Source organism: Lathyrus oleraceus, chromosome 7, assembly GCF_024323335.1.
Source record: "Lathyrus oleraceus cultivar Zhongwan6 chromosome 7, CAAS_Psat_ZW6_1.0, whole genome shotgun sequence".
NCBI classification, from domain to species: domain Eukaryota; kingdom Viridiplantae; phylum Streptophyta; class Magnoliopsida; order Fabales; family Fabaceae; genus Lathyrus; species Lathyrus oleraceus.
In genome coordinates, this window is record NC_066585.1 from 61,899,735 (window position 1) to 61,927,618 (window position 27,884).

Here is a 27,884-nt window from a genome sequence, read left to right on the forward strand (position 1 = left end):
ATCCTTTGTTGATTTTCCCCAACTGAGCAAGATTCGTATTCTTTGTAGAATCGAATAGCCATCCTTTAACCAGTTTGTGTATTGGATGATGAGTGTTTTGGAAGTGAAAACCAATTCACGTTTCGGTAGATCACCTATTATATACCCAGTAACCGGTATCTCTGGTGTTTCTTACCATGCGAGTTTATTATCTACGTTCTGACGGTAATAGATAATATATCTCATGCGAGTATCTTATCCACGGTCTGCCGGTAATGGATATTATATCTCATGCACTCTTTGGGTTTGTGTCCCCAGTTGAGTAAGATTCGTTTTCCTGTTGTGGATTTGAATGCCCATCCTGTAAGTCGATTTGCTTTTTCAAGCCCTCCTTTCGGATGATGAGTGTTTTGGAAGTGAAAACCAATTCACGTCTTCGGATTTTTTATCCTATAAACAACCCAGTAACCGGTTCAGGATAATTTTCCTATTCGAGTATATTATTCACGGTCTGCCGGTAATGAATAATATGTCTCATCTGAGTATTCTATCCACGTTCTGACGGTAATGGATATTATATCTCGTTCGCTCTTGAGTTGATCTTTTGATTGTTTTCCCCTCAGAGTAAGATTCATTTTCCTTGTGGAATTGAATGTCCATCCTATAAACAAGTTTGCTTTTCTAGCTCTCTTCAGGATGATGAGCGTTTTGGAAGTGAAATCCAATTCACGCTTTGGTCGGTCACCTATTATATACCCAGTAACCGGTATCCTTGGTGTTCCCTCCTTTCCGCTCCCTATTATGACTTCGGTCCCCCTGTGGAGTCAGATTTTCCTGAGTTTGTTACCCGTATGCTTGGTAACATCTCATTTTCTTTGTTGCTTCCCCAGTGGAACTTTGTGTTGCTTCTCCTCAGGAGTCAGCTTGTGTCTCTCTAGTGGATTTATTTTCCTTTGGAATTCTTTTCCCAGTGTGAGTCCTTCACTCCCCAGTGAGTTCTCCAGTCTGTTTTCTGTTGTTTCTAATCAGAGTCGTGTCTTGTTCACGTTATGTCAGTTTTGTTTCTTCCCCGGTTTAGAGTCGTGTCTTGTTCACGTTATGTCAGTTTCGTCTTTCCCCAGTTTGGAGTCGTGTCATGCACACATTTCTTTTTCTTTTATTATCCCCATAGAGTCTTGTTAGAGTCTCTGTTCCTGGTGAGTGTATTACTCCGACGGATCGTCTTTTCTTCTGTGTGAATCATATTCCCCGCAGAATTTGTGTCTTTTGCATACATACATTTGCATCATGAGGTCTCTTAGGGACCAAAATTTGTCTCATTACTGTTATTTAAGCCCATTCTACCGCGTCGAGATGAAGATTTCTAAACTTCACTTCTCCGGCTAGAATGACCTTAAATAGGGGCATCTGTAAGACCCCAATTTTGGGCCCTAAGATCCCTCATGGCCCATATCATTCATTTCATAACCTCAAGGATCATTGCTTGCCTTTGTCCCCTCCTAGTGGGTAGATTGCCTTGTAGGTTTGTTTCTTGATCACCAAGCATACTTTGCATTTGTATATCTTTGCTTTCATATGTTTATCATTCAAAAAGTACAAAAAATATTGTCAGTCTAACCTTGTTGCTTGCAGTTGAAGCCATCATCAGCAATTAGGTCAAAGTCAGTCATTGATCAGTCAAAGCAATGGATGATGGCCATTCTTGCAGAATATGGGCACCATGATCAACAATCAAAGGTTCATACAACTTGAGACATCATTTGAAGTCAAGTTCTCAAGGAATTAGGGTTTGGAAATCATCAGAAGAAGTTCAATCAGTCCAAAACCCTAGAAAAGTCAACAGACAGTCAAACTTGGTCAACAGTTGATTTAATCAGAGATTTGATGGATAGAATTGATTTGAAAGAGTTCATTCATGCTTATATAAGCCCCATCTATCATGTCAAGCCTCATCATGGAAGAAAATCAAGTCAATCAGAAAATTTTCCAGAAATAGCAAGTGGACCTGTAATTTCAACTGCCAAAAATGGAAACTTCTTGATCTTAAACTTACATCATGATACAAGCTTCAAATGAATTTTTGCCCAACATGAAAGTTGAAGATCTTGTTCTCCCATTTTCAAAAAGTCCAAGAACACCCAAATCCCATGTGTGGTTGTCAAGATATGATCAAATCATTTTCATCAATTTTTGAACTTCAACAAGCCATATCTCTCAAACCATAAGGCCAAATTTGGTGGGGTTTTTTCCTACAAACCACATTTTTCATCCTCTTTCCAAAAATATAAATTTCATGACCTAAAACCTTGCCAATCAAAATGGCATTTTTGGACCTTTTGCATTTAAATTCAAAGTTTGACCAAACTTTGACTTTTTGAGTTTTTGACTTTTTCTTGATTTGGTCAATTGGGAAATGTTCCATATCATATTTGTGACTTGTTCCAATTCCAAAACCATCATCATACCACCATTTTCCCATCATTTTGAATTAAAATGCAAATTTGGCAAAATGTGCAAAAGGTGTGAAAAGAGTAGAACCAGTACAGCAGTACATGTACCACTAAAAGCAGCAGAAATGCAGTCTGTTTCCAGCCTATTTGAGGCCCAATTCGCAGCAGCACACACCCTCCACTTCCACTTTGTCCACAATTAGCAACTTTGCAAATGAAGGCATTTACACTAAGTCAGCTTAGCACATGGTTAAATGAGGATTAACAGATGATATTTAAGCCATTCTTCTGCATTTCCAACCCTAGAGTTCACAGCCTCCACAGACCAAAAACCCTCATTCTCTCATCTTGCATTTTTGCACAAAGGGAATTCTGAGCAAAACATCAAAAAACCCTTGAACCACCTTCATCATTTCTTCATCTGGACTCCATTTGGAAGTGATTTGCTGCATCAAACATCCTCTGCACAGCCATCTTCATGTCTTGTTTTCTCAAAGCTCAACAAATGGTAAATCGAGCTGTGAGATTTTCCAAGTGTTCTTGAGCTTGTCTACACCAAGTATCCTTCATTGCCAAGCACAAGGGTCAGCTGTTTGCACTCCTATCATCAAAAACATCACTGTTTCACAACTTGCTTCAAAAACAAGTAAGTTTTCGAGCACCTTCTTTCTCCATGCCCTGCTATGCATATGAAAGGTCTTTGAATGCTGGATTGAATGCAAGTTGAATCACTCAAAATGGTTGTGACATGAAGGAGAAATCTAAGTTTACATTTCTGCATTCAAAAATACTTTCCATCGATTTGCTTGACTGATGTGGTTTTACCACAAACTATGCTTGGATTATGATTAGGTTAGCTTCATTGACGCTATTAGCATGGTTGATTTTAATTTCTGGACATATGAAATTTTTCGAACTCATAGTGATGGATATATGTTCCTGTTGCTTAAATTATTACCATGCCCAGGATCTTCCTTTGATTATGTTTGTTGTGTTTGGTTATGACCATCTGATGTTGCATGATGTAAATACCTGCCATGCTGTATGGGATTTGTTGGTTTGATTTTCATTTGTTCATGTCGATTTTGAACCATGAAGGTGGACTGAATGCCCTGCTGTTACATGAACCTACCATGCTCAGATTTCTCCCTTGATTAATGTTTTGTTTTGCTGTTGGCTGATGTTTATTTGTTGTTGATAATGAATGTGCCTGCTGCTGTTTGCACCCCTTATACTTTCCTCCAGAAATCCATGTGAGCTGTGTTAGCTATGTTTGGTTTAGGGCTGCTTTGGACATTACATGAACTTTGTCATTGCCTTGCTAACTGCCATGTCTCTTGAATTTTGGTTGAGAATGTATGTTGATGATGAAGCTTGCCCTACTTGTTTTGAGCCTTATGAACATTGTCATAAAAAATTCATTTGATTGTGCTATATGCTGTTATTTGGTCTGCTGTTTGAATGATGATGGTATCATGCTGCTTGCCCTGCCATTGTGTGTTTTGCTCGAATTTTGGCATGTTGATGAACCATAAACATGAAGCATGATGATGAATACCATTGCTGCCAAACCCTAGCTACAAGAACTTTGCCCAGAACTTTGAATGCCATTGCTTTTGTGTGTTGTTGGTTATTTTGTTTGGATATTGATGAACACCTTATGCCATGCCAGAAGATCCATGCAAAAAATATTCATGCTGTGGTGTGATGTTGTTTATTCTGTTTGAATTGATGATGAATTTGATACCATGACCATTGCTGTTGTCGAATGTGCCCTGCTGTGTGTGATGAACACTGTTGATGATGAATATGCTGTGCTGCTATGTGCTGTTGTTTGGATGCTGTTTACATGATGATGATGGTTGATTGCTGCTGTTTCTAAAACCATAGAACAGAACTCTCCATAGATTTTTCCCATGAGCATGCTTGTTCCAATGCTGTTTGGTGTTGTTGATGCTTGCTGTTATTCTGCAACTGTAACTTTTGTTCAGGAAATTCCATTTGTTTTTGATTGTTTTGTTGATTGGTTAATGAGGATGCTGTTACTATACTATGGAAATATCGACTGATTATTGAATGTTGGTGATGATGATGCCCTTGCCATGCTGTTTATGTGCTGTTGCATGATGTTGTTGCTTGGTCAAATTTTGCATGATGTTGATTGTTTGAATGTCACAAATACCATGCTGCTATGCTAGAGCCCTGCTGTTATGCTTGAATATCGCTCAGAAAATCCACATGGTTGATGTTTGATTGTGTTGTTTGCTGTTGTTTGGATTGTAGTAGGAACATGCCCATACCATGCTTTTTGAATGATGTTTGGTTCGAACTTACTTGACATGCCATGATGTTGTTGCTGGTCGAGTGTTTTGTGATGATGTTGTTGAACCCAGTTGCCAAGCCATGCCATAAACCCTAGGGTTTCTAAAAATCAGAAAAATATGAAGTTTCCTTGGTGTTTACTGTTCCATTGGCCGTTGGCCAATGAGAACATTCCGTTTCCATGCATCAAAACGCAGTAGTTTAGTTAAGTGAACCCAATATTACCACTCTGCCATTGTTGACTTTGTTTGACCATGCATTTTTGTTCACATTTCATCCATATTTCACCCAATTTCACAAATCATTTTCTCCTTCATTTTTCATCAAAAAATTATGAAATTTTTTACACATGATCACAAATGAGTCTAGAATTTTATGGTGAATTTTAATTAATTTTTCATTGGCTGGATTTTAATTGGTAAATATTTTCTTGACATGTATGCCAAAATAATACCTTGTGCCATTCCTTTTGTGAAATTCTCATGTTATATCCAATGCCTTTGAAATTTTTTGTGGTAATACTAGACACATTGATCTTCATTTCCATATAAAGTTTGTGGATTTCTCATTTGTGGTTTGATAGATATGAATTTTTGAATTAGGGTGTGACAATTTGTGTCACACCAATGATGTGCAAATGTATGATTTTTGTTCACACACTTCCCTTTATCCAAATGACTTGAAATTTTGCATGAATGATCCCTTGTATGTCTAATTGATGTATGAATTTTCTTGGAATTAATCTTGCTGTTTTCCATTTGATTGAGAATTTTCTTCCATGCTTGGTCATTTGTTGACTTTTTGTGCTATGCCTTGCCAAATCTTTTGTGAAATTCTCAAATCTTATTGTATGATCATGAAATTTCATATGTGATAACTAGACTTCTCAAGCTTTGCATTGGTGTTAATCTCATTCATTTCTCTTCTGTTTTCAATTTGATATGATTTTTTGAAGTTGACCCATGCTTGTTGACTTTCACCATGCTTACTTGAATTTGATTTGACTTCATGAATTTCATTGACTGCCTTCCTCTCATCCAAATGCCATGAAATTTGACATGTATACCATGTTAGATGTTAGGATTGAGTGTGATTTATTTCATAATTTTTGGGTTTGTTTGAGTTGACTTTTGGATGAAGTCTTTGCTGTTGACTTTTGTATGCTTCCATTGCCATGCTTTGCATTATTTTGCATATGAAATGACCATGAGACATGATATAAGTTTGAATCCAATTGTGTTTGCTTCTTACATGATTGAATTTAACTTTGATTGAATATAGTTTGCTGCCTTGGTCTTTTTCTTTCATTTTTGACCCTAGGCTAGTCCTAGTGGTCTTCTGAGCTTATGTTGAGTTCATCTGTTTCAGGTTAAGCACCAATGCCTTGAGGATCATTCAAATATTTGTTTGAGTTGAATTATATGATGTGCTAACCTTTGTTTTGTAGGTGACTCATGTGCTTGAGTCTTTGTGCCTTGCACAATTGGTCCCTCTGTGTGACCATTGGTTTATTTCTTTTGATTTTGACTGTTGACTTGTTTACTAATGAGTTTGACTTTTTCAGGTACTTTAGTTGCCTAAGTTCTTTGAACTTGATTGCTTGCTTTGCTATTTAGCATTTGCTTTGAGGTATAATTACTTCTTCTTCATGTAGTCTGGAGACTCGGTCTGTTATTTGACCGGGCAAACTGTCTGAAGTCCTCCTTAAGAGGCAATGCCTGTGTGTGTTTAATTTTGTCCTAAGCAGGAAAAGTCCTTCAAGTAAGGCAATTGGTGGAAGGTAGGGATAAGCAATCTATCCCCCACTATTCAGTGTGTCCTCTCTTTGCTCCCAGTACCTGGTTGAAGCATTGAGATAAATACCCAAGATCTAATCGAGTCAATAATGTGGAGAGAGTTCCTACTTTCTGAACTCCCACGCTTTCTTTGATGCTCTCTCTGATATGAGATAGAAGCAATGAGGCACACCCCTCATCTCCTTTTCATCTGCTTCACCTGAGTCCCTCAATGGCCAGGTTAAGAGCGACCTTCACCCATTACAGTGGACTTTTAAAGTCAAACCCTCTTGTGTGAGCCCCCATTGTTTGGCTATAGAGTGTGCTGTTTGATATTCATTGCTTGATTGATTGCTCCATGTGCACTTGCTTGCCTGTATGCTATACATTTATCATCATCATCAATTGCCATTAGTGCATGATCATATCATTTGTCTGTGTGACTTCTGTTATTGTTGTTTGCCCATTGAGGACAATTGTAAGTCCATCTCTTTTGGCCTTTGCTCCTATGACATGGAAGGATAGAGTGTAAGACCTCATTGGTCACTCATATCTTCTGTTTATCTGTGTGTATGTGAGGATACAGTTATAAGTCCCTGTAAGTTGGCATCTGTTGTCCTGTGATCATAATTTGATCTGTTTGATTTGTATGTGAGGTTGCAGTTATAAGTCCCTGTAAGTTGGCATCTGCTTTCCTGTGATCATAGTTTGTTTCATCTGTTTGTATGAGAGGTTGCAATTATAAGTCCCTGTAAGTTGGCATTTGCATTCCTGTGATCATATTGTTGCTTTTGTCCTTGTATGTGAGGATCCATTGTAAGTCCCTGTGATGTGGCATTGGATTTCCTGTGAGCATACTGTGGAGTTAACCTAAGTCCAGATAGATTGGCAGTTGACTTCCATTTCTCATCTTTGTTTTTCTTTTGAGGAGATCGGTGTAAGTCCATTGAGTGGCATCTGATATCTTGTTCTGTTTTAGGAGACTGGTGTAAATCCATCTATTGGTATCCGGTATCCGCCTTTTATTTTCTTTGCCTGTGGAGATTAGTGTAAGACCATTGAGTGGCTTCTGACATCCCGTTTTGTTTTAGGAGATTGGTATAAGACCATTGATGGGCATCCGATATCCGCCTTTGCTTTGTTTGTTTATTATTATTCATTGCTATTCCAAAGGACACACTTGAATCATCTGCCATATGATTTCAAGAAGTGAACCCTCTAAGAAGTTTTACTATCCATCCTTCATCCATTCATCATTCATTACGTCCTAGACTTTTTCACACTTTATCTTCCAAACTTGACATAAGTGTCGTGCAAACATCTTCATGTTTTTTCTAACTAAAAACCTGGACTCAAGTCCTTGACCTTTTTTCAAACTTCATTTCATAATACTTATTTGAATTGATCTTAATCATACTTTGACTTCATTTTCATAATCATAATCAATAACTCCACCCATTCACTTGTTTTGGCTTTGTCCATTAATGTTTTCATACATGAGCTATAGGTTTGATTTATCTTAGTGGTTGATGTTAATCTCACCTTCTGTCTTTAGTGATTGAATTGTAAGCCTTCCTTGCCTATTATAGGGTTAACCCCTCCCTGGCAAGTTGAAGCTGTTCTCACATGGTGGACGTTGTTGTTTGTATAAGGTTGAGTTTTCTCCCGTGGATAACGTAAGACCGAGGGTTTGTGTTTAAAATTGAACCTAACCCACTTTTGGAAATCTTTTAGCCGAACTACGGCGTTCTGATCCTTACCTTTGATGGAAGGTACGTAGGCAACGGGTTCATCCGTTCGAACCCAATAAATAAAAATGTATATTCTTTTCTCATCATCCCAATCATGTTTGCACAATCTTTATGTCATAATAAATAATAATTTAGCATAACAAGTGTGAAAAGGGCTCCCTAGGAGTACCTAGGACGTAGTGGGTGCCTAACACCTTCCCATTGCGTAATTTACCCCTTACCCAGACTCTCTGATCTTTTTATTAGTTTTCTACGTGTAAAACTTCTTAGGCTTTTGTTCGCTTTTTAGCCAATCCTTTGGATAAATAAAAGTGCGGTGGCGACTCGAAACTTTTCATGTATCTCTTAGCTTATGATTTAACCAATAGATCATATAGCGACGAATACACCGCTACAGTTAAGAGTTCCACTTGTTGTGAAATGAGTTTGTTTTGGGCAAGAATGGCATCGTTCGTCCCAAGTTCAAGCACTCCCGGCTTCTTCAAAGAGTTGTCTCTACTTTGACTTTGGAGATCATTTAGAGCCATTGGATTTATGATATCTGTAGCTTGTTCGGCGTTTTTAGACAATAAAGAACCACCCGAGGTAGCATCCAACAAAGTCTTGTAGTTTGGTTGAAGTCCATTTTTGAAAATATGGATTTAAGTCAATTCATCAAAACCATGCCCTTTACACTTCCGAAGCATGGATTTGAATCTTTCCCATGCCTCATTTAATGATTCGTTGGTTCCTTGTGAAAACACAGAGATGGCCGTCTTGGATTCCATGAACCGGTTGTGGGAGAAAAATCTTTCAATGAACTTCTCTTCCAACACGTTCCAATCTGTCATGACGGCTGGTGTTTGATCTAAGTACCAATCTTTGGCTTTGCCGAGCAAAGCGTGGGGAAATAATCTTCTGAAAAACGGTAGCTCTTGAGCTTGATCAACTCCGGCCGCCAATGCTATCTCGTAAAATTTGGTGAGAAAAGCAAAGGGATCTTCATGGTCCATTCCGGTGAATGGACTTCCATATAGTAAATTAAGAGTTCCCGTTTTCATCTCGGCTTACCTTCCCGTGTGGTTGGCAAACTGAGCAGTATTCCTTGGACTGTTTACACATGGAGTGGAAATGGGAGGTGGTGGTGGTTCTATGATAGGTATGAACGGTGGTGGATGTGTGGTAGAAGAACTTTCTCCTTGTTCTTGTCGTTGCCTAGATTGTTGCCTCCTTCGTCTCGTTCTGCTATTCAGCCTCCTTGCGGTTCTTTCGATCTCGAGATAAAAAAGAAGTTCGTCCACAAGAATCTGCCCTCGCATAAAACGAAAGCTGCACACTAAACCAAACAAATTACAAGCACAAGTCAAAAATTCGAAAGCTAAAATTTAAGCAACTATTGCGATGCTCGCAATATTAATTCACAATCCCCGGTAACGGCGCCATTTTGTTGATTGTGGTTTTAAGTGTCGGGTTTTTGTTATCGTCTCCACAGGGATTGTGAGATATCGCCGTCGTTCGACAGTTGTTTCAATTCTTAACTCGTAGTAACAAGGGGGTTTTTGGTTTTAGTCACGGTATCTTGCATAAAAGTGTGATAAAATGCGGTAAAAGATTTGGTTTTAATATTTGAGAAATATTGCCAAAGTTAGGGTTCGACGATCACTTTGCATGTATATGTTCGATCAACAAAACTTATAAACTCCTTTAGATGATAAACTATTTCACAAAGTCCTCCCAATGTGTTTATCTCTAACACACATTGTGAGTTTTCCCATTTTGATCCATTGTTTATCTCTAACACAATCTATCAAAATGACAACTTTTTGGTTCAACCTTATGGTGAACAAAATCATTCATTACTATCTCTAGCTAACAAACAAGATTGGATGAAAACCTAGGTAAAGAGTTGGTAAACATCTCTCGATCATAAACCAACACAAAGAGTTTTCAATAAAACAAAGTTTTCACCATATATTCACCATTAAAGAGTTTACAAATGAAGATCATCCCATTTACACACAAAGCTAATGATCATCTACATCTAACCTTGACAAAATGAAGAACTTAGCTACTCATTTTCATGGTAGCTTGGTCAACAAGTTTCAGAAGAAGGTTGATCAACATCCGAGTCGAATAATCGAGATTGGATGGGAATCCACCTTCTTTTTGTGAAAGATTGTTAAGAGATGAAGAGAAATGATTTCTAGGTCACAAAGTATCTCTAGAGCAATGCTGGAAAAATATCTCAAAAGTACAAAAGTATGGAGGTGTAAAGTATGGCTCCAAAAAGTAGCCCTTGCTACTTATAGTGCTGCTACTGAGCTGTCATGCTCGCTAGGCGAGCAGAATGGCTCGCCTAGCGAGCCCCAAAATGAGGCACCTGAGGCACCTGCACCCAAAGAAATGTCATTTGCCAAATTGGCATGTTCGCTAGGCGAACAAAACCTTCGCTAGGCGAAGCCCACGCTTCACCCTTCGCTCCAGCGAGCTTAGGAGGTTTTGCTACTGGAATTGCTCGCTGGGAGCTCGCTAATGGCTCGCCTAGCGAATGAGTGCTGGTTGCGCTTTTGACCAAGTCTGGACGTGTTCGCTACACCCTTCGCTGGTTGCTCGCCTAGTGAGTTTGTTGATGTTTGCTACTGTAAAATACTGGAGCTCTTCGCTGGGTTCTCGCTGGGCGCTCGCCTAGCGAGCTCTTCGCCACAGCCCTCGCCTAGCGAGCAAGCTGATGAATGCATCCTTTTTTTGGTCCCTTTGCCAACTTTCTTGTGGCTTCATTTTCTATTATTTCATGCCTAATTCCTGCACAATAACATACAAATCAAAGGTACCAAGATCGTTTATCATTGTATTGCAATTCATCAAAAACAAAGGTGGTTTCGAACACTTTAGCAAGGAAATGGAGTGAAAGATGCCCATATTTGATAGCTCAAATAAGCACTTTTGGGTATCTAACACCTCCCAAGTATACAGACTACGCAGAGTCACTTGAGGAACAAAAGCAATAGCAAAAATAAGTTTGTAATCGAGAGTGCTTCTAAGAGTAAGCAAATATTACAGCAAAAAGAGCAAGCAAGTGTTTTCACGTATGAGCAACAGCTCGTGAAAAACTAAAAGAGAATGTAAGGATTCTTCTGTGCGTTGTTGTGTCTCTCACTGAAGTATGTTGTCCTTTATATAGTGGTGAAAGTATCGTTGGAGTGATGACAAAATATTGGCCTTTGATGAGCATTCAATGTCATTACTTCTGTGTTTCTTGCCATAACCAATTTTTCTCCCTGAATAACTTCTTTCTAAAAACATTTTCTTTCCATTTGAAGAAGTTCTTTCCGTTACTCTTTTTGGATTTGGAGAATCTTCATCAGAGTCTTTGTTATCTCGGAGTTTCTGTGTTAACTGGAGATTGCGTTGAGGTTACGTCAGATCTTCTAAGAGTACTGGTCTTTTAGATCATCAGAACTGAGTCTAGTGGAAGTTTAGAGCTTCTGGTATTCTGCTGTCCTGTCTTGCTCATAGTCAGAATTTCTAGAGCGCACTTCTTCTTCAGATGCTTCTGATCTTCTAGTACTTTGTATCTGATCAGAGTTTGTATCTGATAAATTGATCAGATTCCTTCGTAGATGTTCAGAGTCCTGCACACTTAGAGAATTTTTGTTAGGGTGCCATTTTTGGTTTCATCCTTTGTTATCATCAAAATCCTGGAATTCTATTGTAGAACTAATTTTATTCTTACAATCTCCCCCTTTTTGATGATGACAAAACAATCTTAATTAATAGATGAAACATTTAGAGATACGAATTTATCAGATCAGATAGAAGTGAGCTCCCCCTGAGATAAGCCTGGGAGTTCAGAAGTTCTTACCGGAGCTTCCATGATATGATGTTTCTAGATACTCTTCTGCAAATTTCTAAGTCAAAAAAGGATTAGAACCATTTTAAAACAATGTATGCAGAATACTGAAGGATTTAGATATGTTTTCATCAGAGCTGTTTTTATTTCTCCCCCTTTTTGTCATAATCAAAAAGACTTAGCAAAATAAAGGAAAGGCATATATATATATATATATATATATATATATATATATATATATATATATATATATATATATATATATATATATATATATATATATATATATATATATATATTCAGATAGAAAACACAAACAACAGAAAGCAAGAACAAACATAATCAGAAAGCAACAAGCAAATCAACAAAGGAAAATCCTAGGTGCCTAAGGGTTTAGAGGTGGAGGCATCCTCTAAAGCAGCTGGGTCAGCAGATTCTGAATGTTGACGTTGACTGAATCCTGTTGATCCAATCTAGCTCGGACTTCCTTCTGCTCCTTCTGAAGATCTTCAAGAGTCTTGAGAACCAGAGGGACAAAGGTGGAAGACTCCCCCTGAGTCAGAGCATCCGGTTCTACCCTGCTGGTAGATTCTTCAACACGATGAACTTCAACTTCAGCAGCGACTTTAGCTTCAGCTTCAGCAACAGCTTTTGGTTCACCTTCCGCAGCAGCAGCGTCAGCTAGAGCTTTGGCTTCAGCTTCCTTAAGTCTTTGAATTTCCTCTTGCCTTGCTTTTTCTTCTGCTTCCTTTCTGGCTTGCTCCTCAGCTTCTCTGGCTAAGCGCTCCTGTAGTCTTACTTCAGCATCTCTGATGAAGTCGTTTCTGACTTGCTCAGAGAGGCTCTTCAGTTTGAAGGCTTCAGAGGTCATCCAACCAATAACTCTGTTCTAGTGTGTCCTAACAGCTGAAGGATCATCATTGATGCCAGAGTTGATGGTTAGAGACTTGACCTTGTCAACCGAGGCTCCTACAAACAACACTATTGCTTCCTCTAGGGTAGGCAGGGTGTTTTCTGGTTCAGAGGGTGGAGGTGGAGAAGTGGGAGGGCTTAGGTTGAGAGTGGGAGTTTGTGGTTCAGCGGATGTATCTGGTGGGTGTGTGTCAGAGGTATTTGGTTCAGAAGGTTGAAGGTCAGATGGTGTTGGGTTTGGTTGTTCTGTGGGTGGTGAAGTGACTTCAGGTTCAGGGGTGGTTTGTGTTGGCTGTTGTGAGGCCAGAGTCTGAGCTTGAAGTTGGGCCAGAGTGGGAGATGAGGGGTCAGAGTGTTCTGTATCAGATGAAACGTTGTAGTAGGGAGGTGATTCTGGGGAAGAAAATGAAGAGGTGGTTTCATTCAGCATTTCTGCGTCAGAACGAGGTTAGGTGGTGGTGGCAAGGTTAAATTTCTGGGATGGTTGATGAGATGTTTTGGTGGTTGAAGAAGGGGTTTATGAGTGAGTGTAGATAGGTGTTGGTTGAGGGATAGAAGAAGCAATTGGATGTGTTTGTTCAAAGGGAGCAAGAGAAACAGACTTACCAGAAGGCTCATGCAGAGGTGCTGGAGGTCTTGATCCGGAGGATTCTCCTAGTCTTGCCTTCTTCGCTTGTCTTGCCTTTTCAGAGGGTCCTCGTGGATGTTTCATGAAGTTTGGAGCCTTATCTGGTAGATCGCTTAGGTTGAAGTCTGAGATATCCACTCCTTCTTTCATCAGATTATCCAGATAAAAAAGGATTACATCTCGGGGGTCTTCCTTTGAGAACAGATAGAGTCCATGGGGGATCTCCCTCTGATCTTTTAGAGCTTCCCAGGAGGTGTCCAAAGTAGGTTTGAATTTGACTTGATCCAGAATCCCCATGCTCTTCAGATTTTTGGCGTTGAGAGGTTTTCCAGTGTCGATCATCACATCTTCCATGAGTCTGAGCTTTAACAGGTGGTCCACCAGATGACTTTCAATCAGAACGTCAGAGATTAGCCTTCCTAGAGGAATGTAGTTTCTGGGCTTCATGTTGTTTCTTGTATCTCGTACAGAGTCTCTGAGATACTTAAAGAGAAGTGCTGGAAGGCAGAGCTTCAGACCCTTGTGGATGCAGTACAGAATGCACTTCTGGTCTGTGTTGATGTAGTCTGAGGAGTTTGACGCTGGGCGATGGTGGATGGTACCCATAATGATCTTCAGCCAGACACAAAGGTTCTGATGTAGCTCCTTGTTCTTGGAGGGGTTGCCTTCTGCGTTCTGCTTGAAGATTGTTGGGTTAATCTCTTGGGACATGTATTTTAACCTAGGATTGATGTTGTAGATTCTTCTGCCTCCATCTTTTTCCATGCCCAGAAGAGCGGCAATGGACTTCTCGGTTATCACTATTTTGACTCCCAGAACATAGGAGACAATGAAGTGATCATCAGCATCAGCGAATCTCCAGAGTTCCTTCACAAGATTTGTGTAGACAGGACCATACAAGCACTTGAAATAATTTCCCCAACCTTGATTTCTGAGTTCATTTGTGAGGTCAATGTCGTTTCTACGCATGTTGTCAAAATCCACCAAGGATTCACATAATACTTCCAGCTTCTCAAATGGCGTTGCAAGGTTGATGTGAGGCTCACGATAAAGAATGTGAGGTTTTTTGTAGATGGGAGTTGTGACTACACCGGTAACCGCTGGGTTTGGGTTGCTTGAACTTGGAGCTTGTTCGCTTGAATCCATTTGTTGAGAGAAGTTGTAAACAGCTTGTTGTTGAGCATCCATGATGTTGTTGAAAATTGGGATGAAGATGAAGAATGTTGCAGGAATGCCTTGAGAGAGCTGAGGTTTAAGGGTGCGTGAGAGTGAAGAGTGTGCAATGTGTGAAATGAATGTGTTTAAATACCCAATTTAGGGCGCATGCAAAACGACACACAAAACAGAGTTTAGCACAAAAACCAAGTCAACTCGTTTAGGGGAAAAATGATTACATCTCATTAATGATGTCTAATCCCAACAGCCAATACACTGCTCGAGGAGACCTCAAGAGACTGTTCCTTGATTACTGCTAGACAGCTGTCTAGAAGTTCCAAGGTCAGACGCAAGGTACTCCACGTGTTTGCTTTATCTGATCTTCAGGAATACCAAAGGATTGGTTCTTGGAGATTTCTAACTCAGATAACTTCTAACTTGGTAGGAGTATCAGAGTCAGAGGCAGAATCCATTGTGTTTACATTATAATCTCATTTTACAACTTCAGAGGCACATATTATTCAGGGCAATTTTGAATGTTCAGATTCTTTAGGATGAAGAGGAATCTATCTTCAGCTAAGGGTTTAGTAAATATGTCAGCCCATTTATGATCAGTATCAATGAATTTCAATGTTACTACCCCTTTCTGAACATAGTCTCTGATAAAGTGATGTTTTATTTCCATGTGCTTAGCTCTGGAGTGTAAAATAGAATTCTTGCTTAAACAAATGACAACAGTATTATCACAAAAGATAGGAATGTTACTCTCAAAGATTTGCAGATCCTCTAACTAATTCTTTATCTAGAGCATCTGAGTAGTGCACAGTGATGCTGAGATGTATTCCGCTTCTGCAGTGGACAGGGCTATGGTTGATTGTCTTTTGCTGGCCCAGGATATCAGATTGTTTCCCAAGAGCTAACAATTTCCAGATGTACTTTTTCGTTCCATTCTGTCTCCTGCATAATCTGCATCACAAAAATCAGATAGTCTATACTCTGATGTTTTCACATACATCGGGCATAGGTTAGGAGTTCCTTTCAGATATTTGAGAATTCTCTTAACTGCTGTTAAGTGAGTTTCTCTAGGATCTGATTGGAATCTGGCACAGAGACAAACACTAAATAGAATATCAGGGCGAATAGCAGTCAGATAGAGAAGGGAGCCTATCATACTACGATAGAGCTTCTGACAAACCTTTTTACTGACTTCTTCTTTCTCAAGAATGCAGGTTGGATGCATGGGTGTCTTTGCAGAATTGCATTAAGCCATATCAAACTTCTTCAGAATGTATTTTATGTATTTGCTTTGATGAACGTACGTGACTTCTGAAGTTTGATTTATTTGAATTCCTAGAAAGAACTTTAGTTCTTGCATTAAGCTCATTTCAAATTCTGCCTGCATTAGCTTAGAGAATTCTTGACATACAGAGGCGTTAGCTGAACCAAAAATGATATCATCAACGTATATCTGGCATATCATGAGATCATTATTAATGTTTTTACAGAAGAGTGTGGAGTCAACTTTCCCTCTGATAAAATCATGTTCCAGAAGAAAATTACGTAATCGTTCATACCAAGCTCTGGGAGCTTGTTTAAGTCCATATAAAGATTTCTTAAGTTTAAAAACATGTTCTGGATAATTTGAATTTTCAAAACCTGGAGGTTGGTTGACATACACTTCTTCTGATATATAACCATTAAGGAATGCGCTCTTGACATCCATTTGATACAATTTGATAGAATGATTTATAACGAATGATACAAGTAAGCGAATAGATTCTAACCTGGCGAATGGAGCAAAAGTTTCATTGTAGTCAATACCTTCTTGTTGACTGTAACCTTGAGCCACCAGTCGAGCTTTGTTTCTGACAACTTCTCCTTTCTCATTCAGCTTGTTTTTGAATGCCCATCTGGTTCCGATAACGTGAGTGCCTATGTGCCTAGGAACAAGATCCCAGACGTCATTCTTTGTGAATTGATCTAGCTCTTCTTGCATGGCTAGAACCCAGTCGCTATCTTGAAGTGCCTCATCATAGGAAGCAGGCTCGATCAGAGATACTAGTCCCAGAGGAGTTTCTTCAGGAGTCTTAAAGGTAGACCTAGTTCGGATAGGTTCGCCTCATTTCCCAGAATCAAGTCTTCAGATATGTTGAGGCGAATTTTAGCTTTCTTTGGGATTACTGGGGATTTAGTTCCTTTTGAGGTTTGAATGGCAGTTGCTTTTGGAGCTTTAATCTTCTCGCCAGATCCTGCAAGAGTGATCTCCAAATCTGCAAGTTTCTCAACTAGCTTTGACTTTTCAGGGTCAAGCTTATCATCAAATCTGACATGAATTGATTCTTCCACAATTTTGATTTCTGTATTGTATACTCTGTAACCTTTAGAGCGTTCTGAGTATCCTAACATGATACCTTTTTGTGCTTTGGAATCAAACTTGTTCAGATGTTCTTTAGTATTTAAAATAAAACAGAAACATCCAAAAGGATGAAAATATGAAATGTTTGGTTTTCTTCCTTTACACAGTTCATAGGGAGTCTTCTACAGAATAGGTCTTATGGAGATTCTATTCTGAATGTAACACACTGTATTTACAACTTCGGCCCAAAAGTGCTTAGCCACATTTGTTTCATTGATCATGGTTCTGGCCATCTCTTGGAGTGTCATATTCTTCCCCTCTACAACTCCATTTTGTTGTGGAGTTCTAGGGCAGGAGAAATCATGGGATATTCCATTAAAGTCAAATAGTTCCTCAAAAAATTTATTTTCAAATTCCCCACCATGATCACTTCTGACTCTGATGATTTTAGAGTCAAATTCGTTTTGCACTTTGGAACAGAAGCTAGTGAATACAGAGTGAGACTCACTCTTGTGCTTTAGGAATTTTACCCATGTCCAACGACTGAAATCATCAACAATGACTAGTCCATACTTCTTTCCATTGACTAATGCTGTTTTCACAGGACCAAATAAATCAATGTGAAGAAGTTTCAGAGGCTTAGAGGTAGAAACAATATTTTTCTTTTTGAAAGATGTTTTTGAAAATTTTCCTTTCTGACATGCTTCACACAGAGCATCTGAAGAAAACTTCAGCTTAGGTAGGCCTCTGACTAACTCGAGTTTATTTAGCTGAGATAATTTTCTCATGCTAATATGGCCCAAGCGTCTATGCCATACCCATTGCTCTTCGTGAACAGACATTTCACATTTTGTTCTTTTAAATCAGAAAGATTTATTTTATAAATATTGTTTTTCCTCTTGCCAATGAATAGGACAAAACCATTGTTTTGATTTATGGCTGTACATGTTTTTTGATTAAAGATTACATCATAACTGTTATCACTTAATTGACTTATTGATAACAGATTATGCATTAATCCTTCTACATATAACACATCAGATATAGAGGGAAGAGTACCATTACCAATAGTTCCGGAGCCTCTGATCCTTCCTTTCTGATCTCCTCTGAAGCCTACGAATCCAGCATCTTTAAGTTCCAGGCTTTGGAACATAGACTTTCTTCCCATCATGTGTCGTGAGCATCCAGAGTCCAGGTACCATGACTGGTGTTTTAACTCTGCTGCATAAGATATCTGCAACATAAACAATCTTATCCTTTGGTACCCAAAGTCTTTTGGGTCCTCTGTGATTAGTTTTCCCAGAGCTTCTTAACACTTTGGGTTTTCTAGCATTATTAAATTGTTGCTCTTGTGTGTGTGTATAGTGATATGAAAATGGAGATTTAGGTTGGTGATTAGTAGAAGTTTTATCTTCACTAGGATCATACCCAATTCCTCTTCTATTGTTCTGACTGACTCCATAAATCATGGATGCCATTATACTCCTCCCTATCCCATTTTTCAGAAACTTTTGAAAAGCTCTTTCATATTTATAAATTATTGTGTTTGAAGTTTGTGGAGCTTGAGATAACGCTTCTTCAAGTTTTGAGCAATTTTTCTTTGTTGCATCTCTTTCTAATGTTAAAGTTTTGTTTTCATCTTTTAGTTCTGAAATGGTTATCTCAAGTTTGCCACATTCTTCTAAAGTTTCTTCAAAAATGCCTTTTATAGCTTTAAATTTTTGTTTTAGTTTCTGATATGAGCTGAGAGTTTCAGACAAACATAATTCTAGGTCAGATCGAGAGAGTTCAGAAAATACCTCTTCTGATTCAGATTCTTCATCTGAAGTGTTCTTGGATGTGGTAGCCATGAGTGCCACATTAGCCTGTTCATCACAGTCTGATTCTGATGAGTTAGATTCGCTGTCATCCTAGGTAGCCATCAGTCCCTTTTTGGTTTTGAGGGAATTTTTCTTGAAGTTCTCTTTTCTGGAACTGTCTTTCTTTAACTTGGGACATTCGTTCCTGTAGTGACCTGTTTCTTTACATTCATAACAAGTAACATCTTTGTTAGTTTTACCTTTTGAGGTTGAGTCTGATCGGTCCCCTCTGGGTCTTGGTCTCTTGAAGTTATTATTCCTCTTTCTCCAGAGTTGTTTTACTCTTCTGATCAGGAGGGATAATTCTTCCTCATCGTCAGAATCTTCTAGTTCAGAGTCATCAACATCTTCTGTTTCGGCCTGGAAGGCTTTGTTTCTGTCAGACTTGCGCCTTTCAGATTTGGACTTTAAAGCTACAAACTTGATCTTCTTCTGAGGCTCATCTTCCTCCAATTCTATCTCATGACTTCTGAGTGAACTGACAAGCTCTTCGAGGCTGATGTTGTTCAGATCCTTTGATAGCTTTAAGGCTGTGACCATAGGTTTCCACTTCTTTGGCAAGCTTCTGACTATCTTTTTGACATGGTCTGCAGTTGTGTATCCTTTGTCTAGCACTTTGAGACCTGCAATAAGAATTTGGAATCTAGAAAACATTACCTCTACAGCTTCATCATCCTCCATTTTGAAGGTTTCATATTTCTGGATTAGAGCCAGAGCCTTTGTTTCTTTGACCTGAGAGTTTCCTTCATGAGTCATCCTCAGGGAGTCGAGTATATCTTTAGTTGTTTCCCTGTTGGTGATTTTTTCACACTCATTGTAAGATATGGCATTGAGAAGTATCGTTCTAGCTTTGTGATGATTCTTGAATTCGCGCTTCTGATCATCTGTCATTTTACTTCTGGGAACAACAACTCCAGCATCTGTTACAGGAGGTTTGTATCCATCTGTGACAATGTCCCAGAGATCAGCGTCATAGCTCAGAAAGAAACTTCCAATTCTATCTTTCCAGTAATCGAATTTCTCTCTATCAAAGACTGGAGGCTTAGCATTGTAACTGTCTCTTTCATTGGTGTTGGTCATGGTTTTTCTCGTTCTGGATCTCTCTACACTGTTAAGTGTTTGATTGAAAATCAATAACAGAGTCGAAGCTCTGATACCAACTGAAGGTGAGAAAAACAAGAAAGGGGGGGTTTGAATTGTTTTAGAAAATAAAAGCTTTTTCGAAAGTAAGAACACACAGAATTTTATCCTGGTTCGCTTATAACACAAAGCTACTCCAGTCCACCTGGCCAAGGTGATTTCGCCTTCAAAAAGGACTTAATCCACTAATCTTGAAAGATTAATACAACCAAACATCTAAGAGAGTGATCTCTTAGTCCTCCCAAGTATACAGACTACGCAGAATCACTTGAGGAACAAAAGCAATAGCAAGAATAAGTTTGTAATCGAGAGTGCTTCTAAGAGTAAGCAAATATTACAGCAAAAAGAGCAAGCAAGTGTTTTCACGTATGAGCAACAGCTCGTGAAAAACTAAGAGAGAATGTAAGGATTTTTCTGTGCATTGTTGTGTCTCTCACTGAAGTATGTTGTCCTTTATATAGTGGTGAAAGGACCGTTGGAGTGATGACAGAATATTGGCCTTTGATGAGCATTCAATGTCATTACTTCTGTGTTTCTTGCCATAACCAATTTGTCTCCCTGAATAACTTCTTTCTAAAAATACTTTCTTTCCATTTGAAGAAGTTCTTTCCGTTACTCTTTCTGGATTTGGAGAATCTTCATCAGAGTCTTTGTTATCTCGGAGTTTCTGTGTTAACTAGAGATTGCGTTGAGGTTACGTCAGAGCTTCTAAGAGTACTGGTCTTTTAGATCATCAGAACTGAGTCCAATGGAAGTTTAGAGCTTCTGGTATTCTGCTGTCTTGTCTTGCTCAGAGTCAGAATTTCTAGAGCGCACTTTTTCTTCAGATGCTTCTGATCTTCTAGTACTTTGTATCTGATCAGAGTTTGTATCTGATAAATTGATCAGATTCCTTTGTAGCTGTTCAGAGTCCTGCACACTTAGAGAATTTTCGTTAGGGTGCCATTTTTGGTTTCATCCTTTGTTATCATCAAAATCCTGGAATTCTATTGTAAAACTAATTTTGTTCTTACAGTCCGATCCATGATGAGTCACGCCGATCTTCCAAACTCCTTTTAGGGACATGCACTATTGACAGCAGCTTACACACTTAATTGTGTTCCATCCAAAAAGGTTGAGAAGACACCATATGAGATATGGAGTGGTAAGAAACCACATATGTCTTACATGAAGATTTGGGGTTGCGAAGTTTATGTGAAACGACAAATTTCAACTAAGCTTGAGCCCAAATTTGACAAATGCTTATTTGTGGGGTATCCTAAAGAAACAAGAGGGTATTACTTCTTCAATCCTTCTGAGGGCAAAGTGTTTGACGCTCGAACTGGAGTTTTCCTAGAAAAGGATTTTATTTCCAAAGGAATCAGTGGGAGGAAAGTAGAGCTTGAAGAAATTCAAGAATCACAAAGCATTGATACACCTATGGAGGAATTAGAGCAGGAAACATAAGTAGTTGTGGAAGAGCAACCTGCTCAAGTAGAACAAGACCAGCGTAGGTCAAACAAGATACGTCACCTACCTGAGAGATATGGATATCTCATAACTGATCAAGGTGATGTATTACTCATGGATCAAGATGAGCCTGTGATCTACGAAGAGGCCATAACTGGTCCCAAGTCTGAGAAGTGGCTAGAAGCCATGAAATCTGAAATGGATTCCATGTACACAAACCAAGTTTGGACCTTGGTAGAGCCTCCTGTAGGAGTTAACCCTATAGGATGCAAGTGGATCTTCAAAAAGAAGATTGACATGGATGGTAAGGTACATACCTATAAGGCAAGACTAGTTGCAAAAGGATATAAACAAATTCATGGGGTTGACTATGATGAAACCTTTTCACCAGTTGCAATGCTTAAAATCTGTTCGGATTTTACTTGCTATCGCTGCATATCATGATTATGAAATATGGCAGATGGATGTCAAAACTGCTTTCCTTAATGGGAATCTTCTTGAGGATGTGTACATGACACAGCCTGAAGGATTTGACATACCAGAAGAAGCCCAAAAGATATGTAAGTTACAAAGATCAATCTATGGATTGAAGCAAGCTTCCAGAAGCTGGAATCTTCATTTTGATGAAACAGTAAAACAATATGGATTCATCAAGAACGAAGATGAGCCTTGTGTCTACAAGAAGGTTAGTGGGAGCATGATCGTTTTCCTATTATTATATGTAGATGACATATTACTCATTGGAAACAATGTCCCTACCCTACAACAAGTAAAGTCTTGGTTGGGGAAATGCTTTTCTATGAAGGACCTAGGTGAAGCAGCCTATATATTAGGAATCAAAATCTATAGAGATAGATCACAAAAATTACTTGGCCTAAGTCAGAGTACGTACATAGACAAAGTGCTAAGACTCTTTAATATGCATGATTCCAAGAAAGGATTCATACCTATGCAACATGGCATGTGTCTATCAAAAACACAATCCCCTTCAACTAAGGAAGAAAGGAATCGCATGAACAAGATTTCATATGCATCTGCAATAGGATCTATCATGTATGCCATGTTATGTACTCGACCAGATGTCTCGTATCTTTAAGTGCAATGAGTAAGTACCAGTATGATCCTGGTGATGCTCATTGGGTAGCTGTCAAGAATATCCTTAAGTATTTGAGAAGGACTAAGGACTCATTCTTGATATATGGAGGTCAGGAAGAGCTGGTTGTAATTGGATACATCGATGCTAGCTTCCAGACAGATAAGGATGACTTTAGATCGCAATCTGGTTATGTGTTTTGCTTAAACGGTGGCGCTGTGAGCTGGAAAAGTTCAAAGCCAGATACAATTGCTGATTCTACAACCGAGGCCGAGTATATTGTTGCCTCAAGTGCAACAAAGGAAGCTGTTTGGATCAAAAAGTTCATTAGTGAACTTGGCATAGTTCCTAGCATTGTGGATCCCATTGGTCTCTATTGTGATAACAATGGTGCTATCGCACAAGCTAAGGAACCTAGATCTCACCAACGATCCAAACACATACTTAGGCGTTATCACCTCATTCGAGAGATAATAGATAGAGGAGATGTGAAAATATGCAGAGTACCTACACTTGACAATATTGCTGACCCACTGACAAAGCCTCTTGCACAGCAAAAGCATGATGGCCATACTAGATCTATGGGCATTAGGGGTATGCCTGATTGGCTCTAGTGCTAGTGGGAGATTGTTGGTGTAAGCCCTAGAGGCCAATACTTTTGGTACTTGTATCGAATTATTTATTAATAATAAAAGGTTTTTTCTTTATTATGTTTGTTTAATAAAGTCCCTAAAATAGCTAGTCCGTTTAATGTATCAAGTGTGACTTAATCATGAGATCACATTAAACATAAGGACACTATTCTTAAAGTATCCGTAGTCGAGCTTTATTGTGAAGTGGGATAACATTAAAGCATTAAGACTATTATGTATATAGACTGATGATCACATCTCACGGATCATGGATAAGGAGTTATCAAGTCTTAAACATAGGTATGAATATTAAGAGTAATATTTATACTGGATTGACCCGCTATGAGAATACTATATAGAATATTATGCAAAGTGTCATAAGTTATTCTCATGGTGATAATGGTGTATACCACCCTTCGACCTGAAACCACTATGGACCCTAGATGTAGAGTCGAGTGTGTTATTGCTGATCAAATGTTGTCCGTAACTGGATGACCATAAAGACAGTTGATGGGTACTCCACGAAGCATGCTAAGGGACATGAGTGACCTAAATGGAATTTGCCCATCCTGCGTAACAAGATAAATGTCTATGGGCCCAATATTGAACTGGACAAGGATGACACAGTCTATGCCTTGTGTTCAATATAGATATAAGGGCAAAAGGGTAATTGTACACATAAGTATTATCACAAAAGGATTTGTCAAATCACATGACATTTTCGTGTCTTGGGTAGCAGTGATGTGTTGCTAGATACCGCTCACTGTTTATTATGTTAAATACGTGATTTAATATAATTGTCAATGCCGCGAAAACCTACAGGGTCACACACAAAAGGACGAATTGATGAGAGATAGAGTAACTAAGGAACACCGTAAGGTACGGTGCACTTAAGTGAATTATAGAACATCGTAAGGTACAATGTACTTAAGTAGAATACGAAATATGGTAAAGTACCACGCGCTTAAGTAATGTTGACATATTATAAGATATGGGCCACATACACTTAAGTGGGATTTTTAGCTTGCAGCCTACACAAGTGGTTCTATAAATAGAACCCTTGTGCAGAAGCATTTGTGCAGTTGCAATTTCGTTTCTCTCTCTCTCTCTCTCTCTCTCTCTCTCTCTCTCTCTCTCACTCAAAGCCTTCATTCGTAGCAGCTAGCACTGAGATTGAAGGAATCCGTTCGTGTGGACTGAGTAGAGGCGTTGTCATCGTTCAACGTTCGTGATCGCTCCGTAGATCTGCATCAAAGGTTACAATCGCCTCAAGAGGTAACAATTCTATCACCAATCATGCCCATTCATAAGGATCACTAAAGGAGAAATTTTAAATCCCGTTGCGTTATGGATCGCTCTTCTCCTTCACTTAGAATATCACCTCAAAATAGACGCATTACCCCAAATTTGTACACGTTCATGCCACGTAGGTACCTACGAGCATGAATGCCTTCGAATGCAGGACTCGCCTACTATTTCACTCGTCTATGAGGGAAGCGTCACCATCTAGCGACCCCGTTCTCAATCAAGGGTATCATCAACATGACGAGGGGTACATTCTAGAAAGAATGGTAGTTTTAAACACTTTGCCATTTAAAGAAAGACCTCGTGCTCAAGAGGATTGTGTAGTGTTATATTTGGGTAGCACCTAGACTAGAACGCCTTCCTCCAGTAGATAGCCCCTAGCGGAAACTAAGGGATTCACCCGAGAGGACCCACGTGCGTAGGACCCACACAAGAAAGGGTCCTCGTTGACCCCGAGAAGATAGGCGATCAATAACCTCTATAGTAACTGGAGAACAATTAAAATAACGTCAAGGGAACAAAACCCACAAGCTTCGAGAATCCTTAGAAATACATTATCCCTCAAGGGATAAAGGAAAGTCTCAAATCATACATATCTACTGCTACTCAGAGAGCACTACGCTCATAGAAGTCCTAACACTATCAATCTAACCACCCGCATGCAACCCAACAACACCGACCACCAATATGACCTCTCACCTCACGTTAGTCGGTCCCTCAAACAACCTCAAAAACCACCGTACATGGCTAGTTCCCGCGTGAGTTAACCCTCATCCCCAAACTTGTAATATACCTATTAGGGCATCTGAGTCTCCCTACCTATCTAGGAGAAATGTAACATCCAAAATTTGAGTAATTAAGTTAATTGAATTATTTGGAACTTTATTTAATTAATTGGCGCTTTAACTATTTGTTGTGTGATTGTAGGGGTAAGTATCATTGGAATAGAGGTATATAGAGAGTAAGAGTTTGGTATAGTTGTTTATAACTAATTAGAATTATAATTAATTATTAGAATAAATAGTATTTTATTTGAGATGCGTAAGGTGAATCTTTTGGTGATTACTTTGGTGATAATGCATGTTGTTGAGAGTCATGCATCATGGTGTACGAACTTAGGTCCAATTTTGGTGAGTCTTAATCCTATGGTGGAGATAGAGTGCGAGTAGCTAATTACTATTATAGGGGTTTAGTGAAGTGTTATCTATGGTGATGATATAAATTTTGGCGTGCTCTGGTTCTAAGAGGGAATATGATCCTATGGTGGGGATCGAGGAGTGAAACGAACCTGAGTGTTCATATTTGGTACCACATGCATGTCGAGTCGATGTTGAGTATATTGCATAAGTGTTGCATTTGTATTGATTATTGTTGATGTGCTGATGTATGAGAATACTTGATATCTTGGTGTTGCTTGAGTAATCTGTATGTTGTTGTTATGTGATGTATACTCCCGCTTGTTTTCATCGTTAGTTATTGAAGTGTATTCTCACCTCTTCTGTTTGAATGTTGCCTTACATGGGCATCATCCAGATAATCAAAAGTAGCATTATTGAAGCAAGTGGAAGATAACTCTAGGAGTAACTTCCATTAGTTTGTCGTTTTATTAGTAGGGTCTTGCTCTAATCATGTAACATCAGACTGAGAACGTTTACTTTCACTTGTTTTATTTTGTTGAAGTTACTGATTATGTTTTGTTGAAATCTCAAAATTGTTGTGAGTTGAATAATATAACTTCCCTTCCTGCGTTAGAAAGGTTTAGGTTTATGAGACTAATGTCATGAGTTGCAATATTGTGTTAATTTAATTTAATAATGATTCCGATGTGATGATATCCTAAGTTAAGGTGAGCATGCGATGACAAGTTCTAAATTATTATGTTATAATCCGTGTTACGAAGCATACTATGTTTGATTGTGTGTGACACTTTGAATGATTGTGTTTTGTTTAATTAAATTTCATATTAAATTGTATGCGTGGTTTAGAAAATTACAAAGAGCGCACACTTTTTGAACAATACAAAATATAATACAAAATTCTTATTTTTTAAATTAAAAATTTAAGTGGTACAAAAGAATATAAACATAAGTAATACATTATTAAGTTTAAAAATGAGAACTATTATTTTTTTATTAGATATATCATACACAGGTGATTTTCTCTCATTTTCATGAATTAATTATGATTCTTGAAATCACATCATTTCAATCACCAAAAATATTACCAAATATATATATATATATATATATATATATATATATATATATATTATATATATATATATATTATATATATATATATATATATATATATATATATATATATATAACACCACAATATATTTTGTAAAATAATAATTCTCACTTTTTTTATGTATTAATTATAACTTTTGAAGTCATGTCTATTCAGAATGAATTATATATATATATATATATATATATATATATATATATATATATATATATATATATATTAAAAATTAAAAAATAATTATAAATTATCATTATTATATTTATGTATTATATATCTATTATTAACAAAAATAACTAAGAATCACATAAAATCCATTATATTGTCGAACTTAAACCACCTGAAAATTAATAATTCATAGTTTAGTTGAAAAGTAAGTAAAATCTTGAATTCAATAATTTATTTATATAATTTATAAATGTTGAGTAATATTTTATTTAAGAGATAGATAAACTTTTTCCGGTCACAAAAAGTATAAATAATCCATCTTAATTTTGTTATAACAAACCCAATTTTAAATCTTATCTCATCTAATATGAGACCAATAATAAATAAGTTATAACATAGATTGAGTTAACTCAAATTTTATGATCAAATAACAAATCACACATTATTAAACATTTTACATTACAACATAGATTGAATTAACTCAAATTTTATGTTAAACTAGAAGGTGAGAAAAATTGTGGATGCACCATTGTGGCAACTCATTAGACTACCAAACAAATGATTACTTCTACTTAAATTTTTTCAACTAATTTGTATATCATAAAAATATTAAAGATTATAAAATAGAGAACAAAAATTCAACTTTAAAAATAAAGACTTAAAAGTTATTTTTAGTCAGAATAAAATATATAAACAATTCAAAATTTATTTAATATTATTATATTATTATACCGACTAGTAAGTTTTAGTTTTGAGAAATATAAACGTGTATAATTCGGCATTCGACATTGTTGCGGTAGAAAGAAGACTTATACAAGTACCAAGACTTTA

The 27,884-nt window shown here is 37.9% G+C and overlaps 1 protein-coding gene across 1 annotated transcript in view; it reads left to right on the forward strand.

Annotated features, from left to right (window-relative positions):
* The window catches only part of LOC127105569 (serine/threonine-protein kinase BSK7), an 87,715-nt gene that overhangs the window by 51,768 nt on the left and 8,063 nt on the right, over positions 1 to 27,884 (forward strand). The gene's annotated exons all lie outside the window — the stretch shown is intronic.